Here is a 21,851-nt window from a genome sequence, read left to right as displayed (position 1 = left end):
ATGTCTAAAGTAATCCGTCGATCGATCTTTGTCTTGGTCTGACAAGCGATGTGCATCCATTGACATCGGTTGACACTAGTGTGATCCGCCGAAGCTCATGGAGCTTACAAATTCGAAGTCTCCTTCTCCAAGCTTCTCATGCTTCACCAATTGCCAGAAATCATAATCTAGGATGGCATTCACGTGGTATTTTTCTTTCTCAACTCCTGCCTCTCTAGCCATGGCTTCTTGCCTCTTTACAGTGTCTCCAGTCTGAGCCACTTACATTTCAAGCTTCCTCACTTGAGTCTCTAAGGTCTCAATTCTTGCGTTCAGACTGTTGTAGGCAGAATCTATTTTTCCATTGAAGTCCACAGTGAGTTGCTGCTGTCCTTCCAGAACTCTGTCAAGGAGTGCTTCAATCTTGCTTTCCTGAGTCTGTGGTGGTGGATTCTGGTAGTATGAGTTTTCATAGCCTCTGCTGTTGTTGTTGAAAGGTTTTTGGAACTGTGAACTCTGGTTACCCCTCTGACCATTGCCATAGAAGTTTATATTTCCACCCTGGTTTCCAGATCTCTGAAATCCAGTACCTCCAATGTAGTTCACATCCTCTTCTCCTTCCATGTCTACAGCTACTTTTCCTTTAGCTGAGCAGACCTGCTTCCTAAGAAGCTCATGAACCACATCTAACTTTGCTCTAACTTCGTCCATTTGCTCCTTTCCTAGGGATGCAACAGACTTCTTCCTCTTAAAGTCAGTGTTCTTGGTGCTGCTGCTGTTTGCTAGATTTTCTATCAGCCTCATAGCCTCCACCGGATTCCTGGTGTTGAAGTTTCCCTCGCTAGCTGTATCAAGAGCCATCTGATACCTCAGGGCGATACCTCTGAAGAAAGTGCTCAGCAGTTGCACTTCATTGAATCCGTGGTGTGGACAGTCTCGCTGGAAGAATTTGAATCTGATCCACGCATCTTTAAAAGACTCTCCAGTCTCCTGCGCGAACGTAGCAATTTTGCTCCTTAAGTCTTCAGCGCATGCCTCATCAAAGAAGTTTGGTAAGAAAGCATTCTTGATGTCGGCCTAGGATTTTAGAGATCCTGTGGGTAGCTGCTTAATCCAGTGCATCGCTTCTCCAGTCAGAGTATACTTGAAGAGCTTGCACAATAGGTAGTCCTCAGGGACTCCATCCATACGAATAACAGCGATAAAATCCTCGAACCTCTCCAGATGGTCCATAGGATGCTTGTGCGGTAACCCAGAGTAGGGTAGCTGCGACACAAGGGTGTAGTACTGAGGCTTCAGCTCGAAATTCTCCTTCTGAATCTCTGGAAGGCGAATAGCTGATCTGTTGGTGTAGTACTCATCTAGATGATTGTAGTCGGCCAGTGCCTTTGGTGGAGCAGCCTCTTCTACAGGTTGAGCAGTTCCAATAGCATCAGCATCAGTGATGTGATCTTGGCAAGCAAAGGAACTGATGCAACTAAGGAGATACAACAACTTGTACCAAAACTTAAGGAAGTCAAAGAATACGACTCGGTGGATGCTACAGAAGGGATGCAATCCAGTGGATACGATTCTGTGGATGCAACTGAGTGGATGCAACCCCGTGGATGCCATTCTGACGATTTACACATACCACTTGATCTGATGACTCGGTCTAAGCAAGCAAGGTTGCAGCAAGCTCTTCACCAACTCCTACACACTATCCAGGGCAGTCTAGAGTGTGCTGATCCAACCACACTGGTTGTGATTCAAGCCGCCTAGCTCATTCATCAAGAGAAGTGTTGTGACTTGCACTCTTTTCCTTGGTTTGGTTTTGTCCCACTGGGTTTTCCAAACAAGGTTTTTAATGAGGCTTGGACACAACACTACACATGATCCTCTTGATGAAACCATGCTCATTTCTTGTCCCATTTTCGTCCATGAAGAAGTATCCATAAGTTTATCTTTTAAATTTGAACTTTAGTCTTTATTTTCATTAATTATGTTGTGTTTCCAAGAAGTTGTGCATGTACAGTCTTCTTCTCTATATATTATGGACGAAATTCCTCAATAAAATCATCAAACTCTATTCTAATAAAAATTATCTCTGAATCTTGTTTGATCAAAGCTTGTCTAGTGTATTTCGGATTCATCCTTACATTGCAAGCAAAACCCGATAGTCTGAGAGCCAATTCCGCAACTCTTAGAAATATCATCTCAATCCACTTCTTATTTCATCATCACAATCGTTGGAGAACATTCAGGGACATGATCAATCTATCCAGGATCACTTCAATCAGGGATTACATTCCCCTAAGCGTCTAGTTTCTGGCCTGTTGCATTACGCAGATGACCATCTACAGGTCTCCATTCTCATCCTGTCTGAGAATAACAGTCGCAACCATGTTCCGCGACTGAGGATCGGTCGATGTACTCGGTGTAGGATACGATCGATGTCGAATGAGGTATATCGGTCGACGATGAAGGTCGGGTGTCGGTCGATGGGTGGTTGCGAGAATCAGTCGACGTGAAAGCTGCTGCGTCGAGCGCTATGGAACGTTGACTTTTGCGGATCGTGCGTTCCAGGTGAGCAGGATCTTCTGAGAATAGCAGGTCTTTTTCCTTGTTGCTTCTGGTACTGCTGGGCATGCATCTGAAAAGACAAGAAAAAAATTTTTGTGTCAGAATGGGGGTAAAGAAATAGAAAAGAATTAATAACACTAAATCTAATGGCGATCAAAGCTCCCCAGCAACGGCGCCAAATTTATTACTACTCAAATTACCCTAAGGAGTGAATTACTCTCTCAAATAAGATGATCAATTGTAGTACTTAGGGATCGAATCCACAAGGAGTTAGAGAACCTATTAAATCTAGTAATTTATTAATTCTAAGTGTTTGTTGTTTTATGGTTTTAAAGTAAATAGCAATTCTAATTGAGCAAATGTATTGCTCGACAAACAAGATGATTTGGGGGTGTAACTTATTGGAAAGGTATTAGATGCAGGGTTTCTATCCAAGTGTTGGAGATTATAATCCTATAGATGTATATCAGTTGCATGCATGATATATTAGAGCTCAACCCCTTAGACACAGTGATCAGCGATGGCAATGTTTCACTGGTTAACTAACTATATCTTGGATCTCAACTGTCGTATATTGATCACAAGAAAGTGTCGATCGATGGTCCAATAGGGATATCGATCGATACACCTTTCACAAATATCGATCGATACACCTTTCACAAATATCGATCGATTATCAGAAGACATTATCGATCGATGCTTCTAGTTAAGCCTTAGGCGTAAGTTGATAATGCTCACTAGCGTTCTAGTTCAGCGGTAGCCTTTTTCCAATTGTCTAGTATGACATATTAGGTTCAGGACTGGATGGTCAAGGATGCTAGACTCATGCAGATTCCTAGATTCAATATTCTAGGTAGCTAATCTATAACAAGCATTAAGAACAATCAATCAATGAATACCACAGCTTAGCAATCTATAGTTGGGGCTAATCCTCTAACCTATTTGAACTATGAATCTAACAAGTAAACTACTCAGACATAGCTAAGCAGTTCATGACACAAAATGTAAATAAAAACTGCATAGAATAGAATAGATGAATCAGTGGAGTTCCAATCACAAATCTCTCTATGATCTTCTCTCCTAAAACTCTCTGCTGAAAATAAGAATACAAAGGTGGCTAAAAGCTCTCTTGCCTCTTAACACTTAGGCAAGTATATATCTATTAGGTTAAAAACTCGTCAGGGGTAATCTTGTAATTTGGTGAAGTCTTGGGTTTAAAGTCGGCTGGAACCAAGCCGTGCTTCCGCGTCTCGACATCGAGCGATGGTACAGGATGTACATCGATCGATCTTAATCTTCAATCGTCGAGGCTTCTCTTCTGTATCGATCGACGACACTGGATGTGCATCGATCGATTGTGTCTTCTTCGTATCAACCTTTAATGGCCAGCTCGGATGAAATCTCTTTTAAGCTCCTAAATGCTCCATAATCATCACTTTAGTCCAAGATACTTCTGAAGCTGAAAACATACCTAATAGGATAGAATATATAGTATATAGATGGTAAAATACTTATATACCATGGGTTAAAATGGGTCAAATCCATGGTATATCAGTACTAACGAATCAGCCCCTTCGTACCGTCATGCAGAACACCAATCTGTCGGTTTGACTATTGAAGTGGGCTATCGAGCTCTGTGAGGACGACATTGTGTTCAAAAATCGGACGGCGTCCTCGCCGACTTCCTGATCGAACTCGCACCATAGCTGGAGGAGGACCTAATCCTCCCAAGTCAAAACTTGATTTTAGGTTACTGATTTTGTAATTTATTTTTTATTTAAAGGCCTTTAGATGGCAAGTTGTAATCCAAGAGAGAGATGGGGGTTTCCTCTCCTCCTTCATAATCTAAAAGTGTTCTTGGTTATGAAACTCTAATCCTAGTTACTTCATCTCTCAATCTCTTTTACTCTCAGTCTCTCTACTCCTCATAATCTCCTGTTTCTCAATCACTTGCAGTTTCTTCCATCAGACTCTCTCCTTCATCAGTTCAAGACTCCTGACGCCCTAACATACTTGTTCTTCACTCACACCACCTGAGACTCTGGAAATCTTATATGGTATCAGAGCTTCCAAACTCCTGAAAATCACAAAGCTTCAAATCAAGCACAAGCTCACCCTCATTGTTGTTCAAACCATTGGAGAAGTTTATGTCTTGTTGGTTGTTCAATCTCTTCAATAGGAAGAAGACTGCAACCAAGGCGTGTCCAGAGATTTCCCAAGGTCTATTATCCTTTCATGTTCAGCATGAAGAGATCTCTTGGAGAAAGAAGGTTTTGGAGCTGTTTGGCAAACAAAACTCCAAACCAAATATGTGCAAGCAATTTTCATACTAATTTTGTAATCGATTTTCTATTTAAAGGCATTTAGATGGAAAGTTGTAATCCAAGAGAGAGATGGGGGTTTCCCTTCTTCCTTCATAATCTGAAAGTGTTCTTGGTTATGAGACTCTAATTTTGGTTACTTAATCTCTCAATCTCTTTTACTCTCAGTCTCTCTAATCTCTCTAATCTCCTCATAATCTCATGTTTCTCAATCAGTTGCACTTTCTTCCATCAGACTCTTTCCTTCATCAGTTCAAGACTCCTCACCCCCTAAAGGGCTTGTTGATACCACTTAAATTACCCTATGGAGTGAATTACTCTCTCAAATAAGATGTTCAGTTGCAGTACTTAGGGATCAAATCCACAAGGAGCTAGGGAACCTAACAAATCTAGTCAAGTTATTAATTCTAGGTGTTTGTTGTTTTATGGTTTAAAAGTAAATAGCAACCCTAATTGAGCAAGTCTATTGCTCGACTAACAAGATGATTGGGGGTGTAACTTTATTGGAAGATATTAGATGTACGGTTTCTATTTAGGTGTTGGAGCATATAATCCTATAGATGCCTAACAGTTGTATGCATGATATATTAGAGCTCAACTCCTTAATCACAGTGATCAACGCTGGCAATGTTTCACTGGTTAACTAACTAGATCTTGGATCTCAACTGTCTTCTTTTGATCACAAGAAAGTTTCGATCGATGATCCTATATGATATCGATCGATACACCTTTCGCAAATATCAATCGATTGTCAGAAGACAATATCGATCGATGCTTTTAGCTAAGCCCTAGGCACATGTTGATAATGCTCACTATTCTCCTAGATCAGCGGTTAGCTCTCTCTAGCAGTCCTACCATGACAGATTAGATTCAGGACACGATGATCAAGAATGCTTGACACATGAAAATTCCTAGGTTCATGTCTAGTTAGCAAGGCTAAAACAAGCATTAAAAACAATCTATCAATGAATATCACAACTTAGCAAATCTGTAGTTGGGGCTAATCCCTCTAACCTATTTAAAAATTGAATCTAACAAGTAAACTACTCAGACATAGCTAAGCAATTCATGACACAAAATATAGATAAAAACTGCATAAAATAGAATAGATGAATCAATGGAGTTTCAATCACAAATCTCTCTATGATTTTCTCTCCTAAAACTCTCTCGTCAGGGGTAATCTTGTAATTTGATGATGCCTTGGGTTTAAAGTCGGCTGGAACTAAATCCCGCGTCTCGACATCGATCGATGGTACATGATGTACATCAATCGATTGCTTCTTCTTCGTATCGACCTCTAATGGTCAGCTCGGATGAAATCTCTTTTAAGCTCATAAATGCTCCATAATCATCAATTTACTCCAATATACTTCTGAACCTGAAAACATACCTAATAGAAAAGAATATATAATATATAGATAGTAAAATACTTATATACCATGGATGAAAATGGGTCAAATCCATGGTATATCAACTCCCCCAGACTTACCATTTTGCTTGTCCTCAAGCAAAACAAATAGGCAGTCTCTCTGAAAGAGGTTTGAAAATAGCAGGGACTTACATATTCAAAACATAGAAATCGTAACCTCTACAATTTCGCAAACCACATCTAAAAAGTCCTAATAACAAAAGCACATTATGAAATATCATAGCTTAGCAACCAAATTCAACTAGTCTACAACTCAGAAAACCATGTCTGACATTCCCCTCTATTAACCTCATTTCTTACCGTAAATATAAAAGTGCATGCTTTACCTTCGGAATATCGATCACATGATGCAAGGATTTTCAGACAAGTATCTGGAACTGCAGGTAAAAGTTAGATCCTAATTTCTCTCTCTCTAATTTCTCTCTTGAGTTAAACTCTGCTTCCATTACAGGATCAGTGACCAAGATTGGACAGGCTTCCATGAATCAAGAGTTAATGGTGGTTGCCACCAAGTCCTGTTCACTTCTTTTTGACCTATATCCAAGAATTTTTTGGGAAGCGAGTCTTGAAGATTGTCGCCTCCAAGTCCCGTTCGAATTCTTTTATTGGAATATTTATGAATCAAGCCTTAATGGTTTTAGCCACCAAGTCCTGTTCAGACTCCTCCTAACTAGATCCTAAGTTCTAATTTAGTAATAAATTTCAGATTTTTTTTTTATAATATCACTAACTACTCTAGGGTTGAAATAGAGAGAGGAAATGTGATAAATGAATCTACACAAGGCGTTACCTTCCAGACTTGTCTGAAGAATCTGATCCCATCTATACCAAGCCCCAAGACAAGCGATTATGTCAGGTTTATTGTTGGAGGTCAGCTTTGGTTCCTTCAAATAATCAAGGCAAGTGTGTATAGTTGACAGGTTGATCCACTTTAGCATCTTTAGTACTATCTGCAATCAGTAAATCTAGAATGGTGCTAAAGAGTGGTTAGACATTCAAGTAATAAAATCATAGTTTCTTTCACATAGCTAAGCATAACTTTATTAAATACTTATAAGAATCAGAATAAATAATATCAATAAACCTACCCCCAGACTTAAATTACACTGTCTCAGTGTAACACAGTCGGAGTTATGGTGGAAATAAATCATGAGTACTCAATGTAACAAGTTAGTAAGATAAACCTGACCGGAGTGAGAATCGATCGATGTGCAGCGGTATGCATCGATTGTCATATGTGATTGTAGGTCGATCGATGTCGACGTCTCGTCCACAGTCGATATGTTGGTAATCATCCTACTTGGGTCTTGCAATAAATCTGAAAGAATGAAAACGAAAGGAAATACTAGTAATTAAGAAAACCAATTAAAATTACCTAATAGTGGGTTGCCACCCACTCAGCGCTTTGTTATAATCATTTAGCTTGACTGTGGAGGTGTGTGGCTAGTTAGTGGAAACACAGCTACTTGTTGGGAAACAAGCATCCACCTCATCTCTTCACATTCTGGACCAAGCTGCAATGAAACTTCTTGTGGCCTCATCATTTCTGGTCCATCTTTTGTATTGCATTTGAAATGTTTTGTAGCCTTTCTAGGATGTTTTCAATGGTGAACTGATGCCATCCTATCTTGTCATAGACGTATGCTGATAGCTCGTTCAGTTCCTCATACATCGACTCCATTTTGTTTTGTATCAGCTGTTCGTCTTCTAGTGTAGACGTGGTATCGATCGATGCGACCATATGTCTATTGATCGTTGTTGGTGCAGTACTATCGATCGATTTGGAGCGTGCTCTGTCGATCGATGCTGATATATGGTGTTGAGATGCGAGTTGCCTCTGAATGGCTTTACTTCCTTCTGTAATCACTCTGCTTGGCTATCCAGTCCACTGAGCCTGACGTCGAATGGAAAGTAGATGTCATCACACCGTTTCTCAAGTCGTTGCTCCATGATGTTTATATCTGTGTAAAGCTTTGATGTGATCTGATCAACTTCTGCTGCTGTGTAGGGAAGATGTTCTGTAGGTTTCTTGCCGTCGAGCAATGCCCTGCAGAACCTGTCAATCGATGTTGAGCCTTCTTCCTGAAAATCATGTTGATCATTAAGCTTGCCAATGTTCCTCTGGACATTCATCATCTGTGTAGACAAGGTGTCCAAGTATCGCATGATAGGTGAGGTGAAACGGTCGTCCATATCCTCATAAGTGTGTAACCTATCTTCCATGGCTGCGAACTTGTTGTCGATCGATGTGATGGTGCAGATATCGATCGATGTGGCTGGCTGTGGATCCTTCTTGCAAATGGTGTCCAAATCTTGCAGTAGCAGATCAATTCTCATGCTTAACCAGTCCACGTTGTTGTTGAGAGGGTTTTAGACGTCGTTAATCCTCGTGTTGATGTATGCGATGTCCCATTCATCCTTCTTCTCTGCCAAACTTTCCGGTTCTGCTGGGATCTGGGATGTATGTGGCTTGATGTCGACTGATGTAGCTTTGTTGGCGTCGATCGATGGTGATGTCGTAGCTTATTTCTCAAGGTTGTGCTGCATACTCTTAATCTTTGTCCTCATCTCTGTCATACTTCTGAAAAGCTCACTGTAACCTTTGTCCAAAGGTTGATAAGTGTCATCTACCAATGTCTTGAATTCATCTCCTAGCTTTTCCTGAGCTCCACAAATATCAGTCACCATCTCATTAATCTCATCCTTGGTGTAAATCTTTGGTGCCAGTTTTGTAGGTGTGAAAGAAGTGGCATGTTCTGGATGGCATATGTGACTCTCTTCAAATAGGGATGCTCTCTCCAGAATTTTTCTAATGTTTTCCTTGGTAACAGGGATCATCTCACCAGCTACGCTTCTTGCATATCAAGACTCATCTTTGTAGACACCATATTCGTCCTTCTGTTCCCATATGAACTTTCTGGCTCCATAGATGTCATAAGCCCGATGTCCAAACTCGTAACATCTGTAGATCGATGGTGAAGGTGCCTTGTCGAGCGACGTTGGTGTTACCCTGTCGAACAATGTAGGAGCAACCTTGTCGATCGATGCTTGGCCAACTGGTCGGCACGATTGGTGTGAACCAATTTCTGTTGTGTCGGCACTTGGATATTCGTCTGAAACGGCTGGAATGTTGTCTGGAATGCTGCGTTGCTGCATAAACAAGTTGTCTAGTCCATTGGCTAACTGAAGAATATCTGCTATGTCCTCTCTGGATACTTGTAGAATCCTTCCATCAATAGATCTTGCTTGGCCATCTGAGTCCCTGAAAATACCAAGTTCATCAGGAGTTAGAAAATCGTAATCAATACTCATATTCTTCTTAGTGGATAGAGAAAGTTTAGGTTTAGAATGAGAATCGATCAATGTTGATACTGGAGTATCGATCGAGGGTAAACGTTTGTGTGCTGAACTATGGTTTTTGGATTAAATGCTCCTCCTGGATGTTCCTTCTGATAGGTTTGTGAGAGCATTCATCTTTTCTGCTTCAGTGTCGTGAGAAGTAATATGGAGTGTAAAACTCCTTATATAGGTATTGGTAACCCTACTTGGAATTGAAACATTCCCTTTTTCCTTTTCTAAGGCGGCGGATGTAATATTGATCGATGTACCAGGTGTGTTATCGATCGATGCATAAGATCGTTTTGTTGGATGAGGGTGGGTATCGACCGATGCTGAGTAGACTCTGTCGATCGATGGTGGAGAAGTGTTGTTAGAGGAATGGCTTGAATATTTGTCATCCTGCATAGAAATCTCTATAGCTTTTTACTTCCAGTAATCCTCATCATACTCCTCAGTAAGATCCTCATTGGATGAAGGAATTACATTATCCACTGCAAAACTTTCATGGAATCCACTTTCTGCCCAACTGCCTATTGAATAGTCATCTCGTCCTCTCTTGTTGGGTTGTTGAAAGGCAAAGTCTGGATAACACTGATCTGGTAATGTGAAGTGGTCTAGCGGTTGCTTCCCGTCGAGCGACGTGGGATAGTGTCCATCGGTCGTTGGTGACTCATTGGAAACGATCGATGATGCAGTGTGAATGTCGATCGATTCTGAGTACTCTGTTTCGTACTCTGCTCCACAATGGCATGCTGGAATGTAGCCAAGATCATTTCCAAGCTGAGGTTGACCTGTTGTCTCACAACTCGAACTGGGTCACAGTGGACGTTTGGATCTAGTTTCAGACACAATATGTTGGTGTTTATGTCACATACAGCTCCTACTGTAGCCAGGAAAGCTCTTCCAAGCAGAAGTGAAGAGTTCCAGTTAAGTTTGATGTCCAGGACATGAAAATCTACTAGGACAAGGGCATTACCAATCTGCACCTCAAGATCTCTTATGATGCCTCCTTAGCTTCTTTCTGAAAGGTCCACGAAGGTGAAAGATTCTGATGAGGGCTCTATTTTCAGACCCAGCTGGTCTGCCATAACCTTAGGTAGTATGCTGACTGATGCTCCTGTGTCACAAAGTGCATGGGAAAATCCAATACCCTTCACCACACATGGTATTGCAAACTTCTCAGGATCACTCTTCTTCTTCAATGTGATCATTAATTTCATCCTTTCCCTGACATGATCAAGCATTCTCCTAATGTCCTCCCCAGTCTCCTTAGTCTCTCTAAAGAACATCCACAACCGGTGTGTGAAATAAACTTCATCAAAAGGTTTCTCCACTGGGATTCTGAGGACTCTCTTAGTGAAACCATCCATCTCCTTCTCATTAGCTTCCCTCTTAAGGTGTTTAGGAATCTTCTCCATCCTTTTCCTTAACCTTCTTCCTTCAGTTGCCTTAACAACTTGCATAGGCTCTGGTGCAGTGTCTGAAGGGTTGGTTGTAGGTTTTGGTGGGTTTGCTAAGGCTTTAGGCGGTGGTCTGAGTGTGTTGATTCGGTCACTATCAATAGATGGTAACCACACTCGATAGGTGAGAGGTGCCCGTCGATCGATGGGAGGTGAGGGGGGTCGATCGATATCGGTCTTTCTCTGTCGGTCGATTGCTGGTTCGTGCGGTCGATCGATTTTAACGTAGAAAGGGGAGGGTAGGTGAGGATGTTTTTCTGCGAATTCCTCATGAGTCATGATTCGAACTACACTACACTCCGCAGTCGATTCAACAGATGACGTCGATTGATGTTTAGAGTAATCTGCTGACCAATCTCGTCATGGTCTGTCCAGCGATGTGTATCCATTGACATCGGACGACACCAATGTGACCCGCCGAAACTCATGGAGCTTTCAACTTCGAAGTCTCCTTCTCCAAATTTCTCATGCTTCACCACTTGCCAGAAATCATCATCTAGCATTTACGTGGTGTTTTGCTTTCTCAAGTCATGCCTCTCTAGCCAAGGCTTCTTGCCTATTTACAGTGTCTCCAGTCTGAACCACTTGCATTTCAAACTTCCTCACCTGAGTCCCTAAGGTCTCAATTCTTGTGTTCAGACTGTTGTAGGCGGAATCTAGTTTCCCATTGAAATCGACAGTGAGTTGTTGATGTCCTTCCAGAACTCTGTCAAGCATTGCTTCAATCTTGCTTGCCTGAGTCTGTGGTGGTGGATTCTGGTAGAATGAGTATCCATAGCCTCTGCTGTTGTTGCTGAAAGATTTCTAGAACTGTGAACTTTGGTTACTCCTTTGACCATTGCCATAGAAGTTTATGTTTCCACCCTGGTTTCCAGACCTATGAAATCCAGTACCTCCAATGTAGTTCACATCTTCTTCTCCTTTCATGTCTACAGCCTCTTCTCCTTCAGCTAAGCAGACCTGCTTCCTAAGAAGCTCATGAACCATATCTAACTTTGCTCTAACTTCGTCCATCTGCTCCTTCCCTAGGGATGCAACAAACTTCTTCCTCTTAGCTGAAGGAGAAGAGGCTGTAGACATGGTGTTGCTGCTGTTTGCTAGATTTTCTATCAGTCTCACAACTTCCACCGGATTCCTGGTGTTGAAGTTTCCCTCGCTAGCTGTATCAAGAGCCATCTGATACCTCAAGGCGATACCTCTGAAGAACGTGCTCAGCAGTTGCACTTCGTTGAATCCATGATGTGGACAGTCTCGCTGGAAGAACTTGAATCTTATCCACGCATCTTTGAAAGACTCTCCAGTCTTCTGCGCGAATGTAACAAGTTTGCTCCTCAAGTCTTCAGTGCGTGCCTCATCGAAGAAGTTTCGCAAGAAAGCAATGATGTCGGTCCAGGATGTTAAAGATCTTGTGGGTAGCTGCTTAAGTCAGTGCATCCCTTCTCCAGTCAGAGAATACTTGAAGAGCTTGCACAATAGGTAGTCATCGGGGACTCCATCCATACGAATAGCAACGATAAGATCCTCGAACCTCTCTAGATGGTCTATAGGATGCTCGTGCGGTAACCAAGAGTAGGATATCTGCGACACGAGTGTGTAGTACTGAGGCTTCAGCTCGAAATTCTGCTTTTGAATTTCTGGAAGTCGAATAGCTGATCTGTTGGCGTAGTACTCATCTGGACGATTGTAGTCAGCCAGTGCCCTTGGTTGAGCAGCCTCTTCTACAGGTTGAGCAGCTCATATAGCATCAGTATCAGGGATTACATTCCCTTGAGTGTCTAGTTTCTGACCTGTTGCATTATGTAGATGACCATCCTGGTCATACAGGTTTCCATTCTCGTCATGTATGAGAATAACAATCGCAACCATGTTTCGCGACTGATGATCGATCGATGTACGTGGTGTAGTATTGATCGATGTCGAATGATGTAGATCGGTCGACGATGAAGGTTGGGTGTCGGTCGACGGTTGGGTGCGAGAATCGGTCGATGTGAAAGCTGCTGCGTCGATCGATGTGGAATGTTAGTCTTTTCGAATCGTGTGTTCCAAGTGAGCAGGATCTTCTGAGAATGGCATGTGTTTGTCCTTGTTGGTTCTGGTACTGTTGGGCATGTACCTGAAAAGACAAGAAAAAAATTTGTGTCAGAATGGGGGTAGAGAAAAGAATAAGAATCAACAACACTAAATCTAATGGCGATCAAAGCTCCCCGGCAACGGCGCCAAATTTGATACCACTTAAATTACCGTAAGGAGTGAATTACTCTCTCAAATAAGAGGTTCAGTTGCAGTACTTAAGGATCGAATCCACAAGGAGCTATGGAACCTATTAAATTTAGTCAAGTTATTAATTCTAGGTGTTTGTTGTTTTATGGTTTAAAAGTAAATAGCAATCCTAATTGAGCAAGTCTATTGCTCGACTAACAAGATGATTGGGGGTGTAACTTTATTGGAAGATATTAGATGCATGGTTTCTATTCAGGTGTTGGAGATTATAATCCTATAGATGTCTAACAGTTGTATGCATGGTATATTAGAGCTCAACTCCTTAATCATAGTGATCAGCGATGGCAATGTTTCACTGGTTAACTAACTAGATCTTGGATCTCAATTGTCATCTTTTGATCACAAGAAAGTGTCAATCGATGATCCTATATGATATCGATCGATACACCTTTCGCAAATATCGATCGATTGTCAGAAGACAATATCGATCGATGCTTCTAGCTAAGCCTTAGGCGCAGGCTGATAATGCTCACTAGTCTCCTAGATCAGCGGTTAGCTCTCTCTAGCAGTCCTAGCGTGACAGATTAGATTCAGGACAGGATGATCAAGAATGCTTGACACATGCAAATTCCTAGGTTTATGTTCTAGTTAGCAAGGCTAAAACAAGCATTAAGAACAATCTATCAATGAATATCACAACTTAGCAAATCTATAGTTGGGGCTAATCCCTCTAACCTATTTGAACCCTGAATCTAACAAGTAAACTACTCAGACATAGCTAAGCAATTCATGACACAAAATATAGATAAAAACTGCATAGAATATAATAGATGAATCAATGGAGTTTCAATCACAAATCTCTCTATGATTTTCTCTCCTAATAAGAATACAATGGTGGCCAAAAAACTCTCTCGCCTCCTCACACTTAGGCAAGTATATAACTATTAGGTTAAAAACTCGTCAGGAGTAATCTTGTAATTTGGTGAAGCCTTGGGTTTAAAGTCGGCTGGAACCAAATCGCGCGTCTCGCGTCTCGACATCGATCGATGGTACAGGATGTACATCGATCGATTGCTTTTTCTTCGTATCGACCTCTAATGGTCAGCTCGGATGAATCTCTTTTAAGCTCCTAAATGCTCCATAATCATCACTTTACTCCAAGATACTTCTGAACCTGAAAACATACCAAATAGGATAGAATATATAATATATAGATAGTAAAACACTTATATATCATGAATGAAAATGGGTTAAATCCATGGTATATCACTTGTTCTTCACTCACACAACCTGAGACTCTGAAAATCAGATGATCGAGTCAACGTTTGTTTGTTGGGTTTCACTTGATGATTTTGCTGTGTTTGTGTTTAAACAGGAGGGTTTGGTAATTATCTTTTTGGGATGAGTGATGTTGTTGCTAAACAATCAGCTGAAGCAAATACTCCTCTCAACATAAAGAATCTTCATTTGGTTAGATGATTGGATTTCTCTTTATTGTTAGCTTTCTCGGTCTTTTCTCAGTCGTTCCTCTTCGAAAGGTACATATATGTCCATTATTAAATCTCCGGTCATAAACCATTTTAATACATTTTGTAGCATTAAGTCTTATTATCTAGTGAATTTTTTTGGTTCAGATTATGATAGTGGACTTCAAATTGACATATCCTAGTGGTACTGCAACTGCTCATCACATCAACAGCTTCCACACACCTCAAGATGCCAAGCTCACAAAGTGCGAATCTTTTGATCATGATCCATTCCCATGAATTATATTACGATGATTCTCGTGTTCTGAAAGTTAATCACTTGCAGGAAGCAAGTCAGAGCATTTGGGAAGTTTTTTTCATTGACCGGTGACCATTCTGGAAACAAGAGGAAATAATAGGAAATGAATGTAAAGGAATAAAATTGTAGGAATGAAAAGGAATGGTGGTTCCATCCCAAATTTAACAAAGAATTAAATTGTTCTTTATTTCTCTACAAAAAAAGGAAGGTAGTGAATAAGAAGGAAAAATTATTCCTTATGAATGGTGATTTTTTTAAGGAATGTTAGGGAATGCATTTGTTCCTCGTCGTTTCTTCTAATGGTTCTTTATTTACTTCCAGTGATAACTGTGGTTTTGCTAACTTCCCTAAATTTAGTCTAAAAGCCTATAAAAATAAGTATTCTAACTATTCACAGTCCACATATCGGTGAAATTACAATTTCATCTTAAACTAATTTTTTTATTGTGTATATAAAAACAGGTTCTAATTCGACTTCTCGGCTACATATGTTGGTGTTGGAATGATACGTCCATATCTAATCAATGTGTCACTTCTAGTTAGATCAATACTCTCATAGGGTGTTATGTGGCCTCTCATAGATGCCCAAAAAGGCAAATGGTACTCTCCTGATCTTAGTTCAAGTAGTTTCCAAGGCCTCCAAGGCTATAATATATTACTCTCTCTCTCTCTCTCTCTCTCTCTCTCTCTCTCTCTCTCTCTCTCTCTCTCTCTCTCTCTCTCTCTCTCTCTCACACACACACACACACACACACAAGTTTAATTGATTTTTACGAATTACAATCTTGATTCTTGAATATTGGTTGATGCATCAGGTGTTTATAGCCATATAGTTATGATTCTTGGTGATGGTCTCTACAACTTCATCAAAGTCTAGACCGCACTGTCGTTGGTCTATACAAGCAATTCAAGGACAGAGACGCTTTTCCTGTCAACGACCGTTCAACACCAACCACCTTAACCATTTCTTACGACGACAAACGAAGAACAAAGCTTTTCCTTAAATATAGAATCCCATCATGGATCGCTGTAACATGTTACGTAATCATAGCTATTGTCTCCATCGTAACAGTTCCACACATCTTCCCTCACCTCAAATGGTACCACATCTTGACAATGTACATAATCGCTCCAGTCCTAGCCTTTTGCAACGCCTACGGTTGCGGACTCACAGACTAGTCCTTAGCTTCTACTTACGGAAAACTCGCCATTTTCACTATCGGGGCTTGTCTCCACCGCGTCTGATCTTATGCAAGATTTCAAAATCGGTTACATTCACTAGTGAAGAACCCTAGGATAGGGAGGATCACTTTAGCTGGGTGTTGGATATCATCCGAGAAGGTAAACAGCACTTCTGGAACTGAGATGGATTGAAAGGATCGTCAAGAGATGCGGAATGGCTCTTGATATACCCACGATCTAAGGCTAACCAGATAAGAACAAATGTAGTGTGTTGGTTAACCACCAAACGACACACAAAGATGATTGGCTGACCACCAAATCAACAAGCCGGTTCAAACCGATGAACTAGCTAAAGAACTCTCTCTCTCTCTCAGAGAAGAAACTAAATAAACTCAAAAACATAGACTGATTTTATTCATGGCAGAGTTTACTTATTTATAGTACAATGAGTCAAAGAAAGACTTAAGAGTTTTGTAGAAAACTAGAAACTTAGAAAACATAAACAAAGAGTAAGACTTTTGACTAGAAATAAGTGTGTTGTTGAATGGCTCTTGGATGATCACGACTTTGACTCCTTTTGTTAATATTTCTTGATGCAAATGGGCAGGAGACCATCAGCAAAGGCCTGGTCGAATTTGGTGTAAAATCGACCCAAATTGAATTTGTTATGAATTTTTCTTTGGGCTGAAAAAAGTCCATTTCGCCCAGCAACTAAACCAGCTCCATCTTCAGTGTCACTTAGCTCATTCAGCTCTAAGCTAGTGTCACTTAGCTCACTCAGCTCATCCAGCTCAGATATGTAAGTGTCACTTTGATTCAGCTCGACCAGCTCGACCAGCTCGCCCAAATAAGTGTCACTTCGTCCAGCTCGTCCAAAGTTAGCTTCTGGCTCGACCATGGTTGCTTCATCCGATGGGAAAACCTTGGTTGGGTCGAGTTGTGCACCATCCTGGCCCGGGTCTACGATCCAGGGCACATCATTCCCTCCCTCTTCAAAAAGATTTGTCCTCAAATCTGGAACATTAAAAAGAAAAGGGTTATAAGCAAAGGAATCATAATCGGAACATTGCTCACCTTGAGTTTGGTCCGGTTTTTGAATGGAAGAAGATTCTTCTTGGTTGGCTTGATGACCACGGTATTGTTCTTCATCAGACCCTTCCTGTATTGACACAAAGCTTCCAAGACCAAAGTCATATGCGCCGATATCAAAACCATTCAAAGGACCAGAAAATTCATTCTTGTTCAAAACTTTTTTAGAATTCATTTCAAACTGAAAAATCAATTCAGAACTACCTGCCGTCGGCTTATGGGCATAGTCATCGAAAATTGGCAATAGAACTTCCTTTTCTGGCTCGGTTTCAACGTTCTCATTCTCCAAAGTCACCAACGGTTTCTGATTTTGGCACTTGTTAGCATAATGACCGATCCTATGGCATTTGAAGCACCTGGTAGAATGAGCTTTGCTTGTGGGTTTCACAGCTTTGCTTTTATCAGAAGACAACACATTAGTTTTCAAATCAGAATTTGAAAGAGAAGAAAAATTACTTTGCTGTTTTGGTGCAGAAGAAGTGTTGTTGTTTTCCTTCTTTTTGAGTTGCCGGACAACATGAATCGCCTTATACAACATCTTTTCCAAGCTGGCATAAGTCTGAAGCTCGTTCTGATCAAACACATCACGGTTGCTTCTCTTGGCTTTGGTGAAGGGACGATCACCACTTCTGATCCACTTCTCATCATCATCGAACCTGTTTTGCCTCTTTCTTTGATTTCTTTGTTTCTGCACAAAATCAAACCCATTAGAAGCAAACTGTTTCTTATTTCCAAAAATCATTTGCTCTTTTTCTAACACGGTTTTAAAAGGAAAGTAGACGTCTTGTTGTAGTTTTGCTTTCTTGAGAAGTCCAAACATCCTGAAAACACTTAACAAAAGAGTTAGCAAATAAAAATCCTCACACTCTCAAAGTGTTTAGCTCACGATTTTTAGGTGGTCACTCAGAGTTCTTTCACTGGTTCAAAGGATGATAGGCAGTAAAAAATCAGCAGTCAAAACCCAAAACAAACTTTTGTGGTAAAACAAAAGAGAAAGAAAGATGAAGAGAATTTTGATATGGATCCGCCTTAACTGTCCTAAGGCTGGGTTTCTCTTCAGCCAGCAGGGTTTCTCTTCCACCACTCCCCCTGGATTTCTCTTCAGAAGTGATTCAAGCCAAAACTTTTACTCTTTTTTTGTATTTTGATCGATTTTTTTTTTCTCTTTTTTTTTTTTTTTTTTTAATAACTGGCGATCACAAGGGAGTAAAGGAACAGCCCGGATCCAAAAAGAAATAAGAAAAGAAAATCGTGGAGAGATGAGAAGATGAAATGAAAACAAACCAGCCAAAGTGGCTCTGATACCAACTGAAGAACCCTAGGATAGGGAGGATCACTTTAGCTGGGTGTTGGATATGATCCGAGAAGGTAAACGGCACTTCTGGAACTGAGATGGATTGAAAGGATCGTCAAGAGATGCGGAATGGCTCTTGATATACCCACGATCTAAGGCTAACCACCTAAGAACAAATGTAGTGTGTTGGTTAACCACCAAACGACACACAAAGATGATTGGCTGACCACCAAATCAACAAGCCGGTTCAAACCGATGAACTAGCTGAAGAACTCTCTCTTTCTCTCTCAGAGAAGAAACTAAATAAACTCAAAACATAGACTGATTTTATTCATGGCAGAGTTTACTTATTTATAGTACAATGAGTCAAAGAAAGACTTAAGAGTTTTGTAGAAAACTAGAAACTTAGAAAACATAAACAAAGACTAAGAGTTTTGACTAGAAATAAGTGTGTTGTTGAATGGCTCTTGGATGATCACGACTTTGACTCCTTTTGTTGATACTTCTTGATACAAATGGGCAGGAGACCATCAGCAAAGGCCTGGTCGAATTTGGTGTAAAATTGACCCAAATTGAATTTGTTATGAATTTTTCTTTGGGCTGAAAAAGGTCCATTTCGCCCAGCAACTAAACCAGCTCCATCTTCAGTGTCACTTAGCTCATTCAGCTCTAAGCTAGTGTCACTTAGCTCACTCAGCTCATCCAGCTCAGATATGTAAGTGTCACTTTGATTCAGCTCGACCAGCTCGACCAGCTCGCCCAAATAAGTGTCACTTCGTCCAGCTCGTCCAAAGTTAGCTTCTGGCTCGACCATGGTTGCTTCATCCGATGGGAAAACCTTGGTTGGGTCGAGTTGTGCACCATCCTGGCCCGGTTCTACGATCCAGGGCACATCAACTAGCTTCGCCAAGATCAATGTTCTTTAGCCGAGCGATTGGCACCGCTATGGGCTGTGTCATTTCTCCTTGCATCTTCTGGATGTTCTACAAAGCCTTTCCTCACTTTGGTCAAACCGGGACATCATATACCGCACCTTACGCGTTTAGTCTACCGAAACATGTCGATACTCGGGGTAGAAGGGTTCTCTGCTTTGCCCAAACACTGCCTCATGCTCTGTTACATATTCTTTGCAGCAGCAGTGTTTGTGAACGGTTTAAAAGATCTCGTGGGGCCAAATTGGGCTCGGTTTATCCCGCTACTGATGGCTATGGCTATATCGTTTCATATCGGAGGGTACTTCACGATTTATATGTGTGTGGGTCTCTACAACTTCATCAAAGTCCTAGGCCGCACTGTCGTTGGTCTATACAAGCAATTCAAGGACAGAGACGCTTTTCCTGTCAACGACCGTTCAACACCAACCACCATAACCATTTCTTACGACGACAAATGAAGAACAAAGCTTTTCCTTAAAGATAGAATCCCATCATGGATCGCTGTAACAGGTTACGTAATCATAGCTATTGTCTCCATCGTCACAGTTCCACACATCTTCCCTCAGCTCAAATGGTACCACATCTTGACAATGTACATAATCGCTCCAGTCCTAGCCTTTTGCAACGCCTACGGTTGCGGACTCACAGACTGGTCTTTAGCTTCTACTTACGAAAAACTCGCCATTTTCACCATCGGAGCTTGTCTCCACCGCGTCTGATCTTATGCAAGGTTTCAAAATCGGTTACATGACACTAGCTTCGCCGAGATCAATGTTCTTTAGCCGAGCGATTGGCACCGCTATGGGCTGTGTCATTTCTCCTTGCATCTTCTGGATGTTCTACAAAGCCTTTCCTCACTTTGGTCAAACCGGGACAGCATATCCCGGACCTTACGCGTTTAGTCTACCGAAACATGTCAATACTCGGGGTAGAAGGGTTCTCTGCTTTGCCCAAACACTGCCTCATGCTCTGTTACATATTCTTTGCAGCAGCAGTGTTTGTGAACGGTTTAAAAGATCTCATGGGGCCAAATTGGGCTCGGTTTACCCCGCTACCGATGGCTATGGCTATATCGTTTCACATCGGAGGGTACTTCACGATTTATATGTGTGTGGGAAGTCTCATTTTGTTCATATGGAGGAAGCTGAATGGACTAAAAGCTGATGCTTATTCTTCAGCTGTTGCTTCTGGCTTGATTTGTGGTGAAGGCATTTGGACATTACCAAGCTCTGTAGTTGCTTTAGCTGGTGTTAAGCCTCATATCTGCATGAAGTTCTTGTCTCGTGGTACCAATGTTAAGGTTGACTCTTTCTCAACCCCTTCTTAAGTGTGTTTTCCTTTAATTTTGGTTTTTCTATGATTCATTGTCTTGTCTCTCTTAGTTTTAATTGTGTTTTCTAGATGCTCCTCTGTTTTTACGTTTGTGGTTATGTTCATTTTTACTCGACTAATGTATCAAAAGAAAAATGAATTATTGGTTTTCTACTTGCACTTTTCTTCTCCCCTTACTCTTGATACAAAGGGGTACACAATATACAACAAACTAGAGCTGGGATTTTTAACTGAATCTGCCGAACTGAATCGAAATTTTGGTTAGTTCGATGAGAAGTTCGGTTCATTTCAGCAAGTTTATAAAAACAAATTTAGTTTTTGGTTCAGTTTGGTAATCGGTTAGTTCGATTTTTTTAAAAAATTGGTAGCTAAATTTTAAACCGAATTACCCAAAATTTCATACTGAATTAACCAAATTTTGAACCAAGTTTAGCCTAACTAACCAAAATTATCTGTACTTAACCGACTTGACCAAAATTTTAACCGAAATATAATTGAAACCAAAACCTTATGTTAGGTTTCAATATATGTTTTTAAAAATTGAACTATCCGAATACCAAACCAAACCAAGTGAACTTTTTACGATTTAATTCGTAGAAATTTTGATCGAAGCGGACTAGTTGAAAACCGAACTACCTGAACCGAATTACCTAAACTACCCGGGGGCTAACACAAACCCACCTGAACTAAACCCAAATTCCTTAAAATGAAATTAATCCGAACTTATATTTAAACCGTACGGTTTGATTATTATAAATTTGCTGTTGACAAAAAGATTATTTTTAAGTGTGTAAAAGCAAAGTAAAATTAATTATTTTGTGTAATTAAACTTAACAAACAAAAATATTGTTTAAAATATATATAGGTATTTTTTTTAGTATTATTAAATTACATTGGGCAATTTTCAAAACACTAAAATGGAAT

General features: G+C 40.7%; 1 non-coding gene and 1 pseudogene across 1 annotated transcript; both read left to right on the top strand.

Annotated features, from left to right (window-relative positions):
• Positions 1-12,321: 12,321 nt before the first annotated feature.
• Positions 12,322-12,429, top strand: LOC117126320. Its single transcript, XR_004448895.1, has one exon. It is a non-coding gene; the product is annotated as a small nucleolar RNA R71 (small nucleolar RNA).
• A 2,126-nt stretch (positions 12,430-14,555) lies between these two features.
• On the top strand, positions 14,556-20,922 carry LOC103849107 (annotated as a pseudogene).
• The last annotated feature ends 929 nt before the right edge of the window (positions 20,923-21,851 follow it).

Source organism: Brassica rapa, chromosome A06 (genome assembly GCF_000309985.2).
Source record: "Brassica rapa cultivar Chiifu-401-42 chromosome A06, CAAS_Brap_v3.01, whole genome shotgun sequence".
NCBI classification, from domain to species: domain Eukaryota; kingdom Viridiplantae; phylum Streptophyta; class Magnoliopsida; order Brassicales; family Brassicaceae; genus Brassica; species Brassica rapa.
Note: the sequence above shows the minus strand (reverse complement) of the source record. Positions and strands in the feature narration are given on the sequence as shown.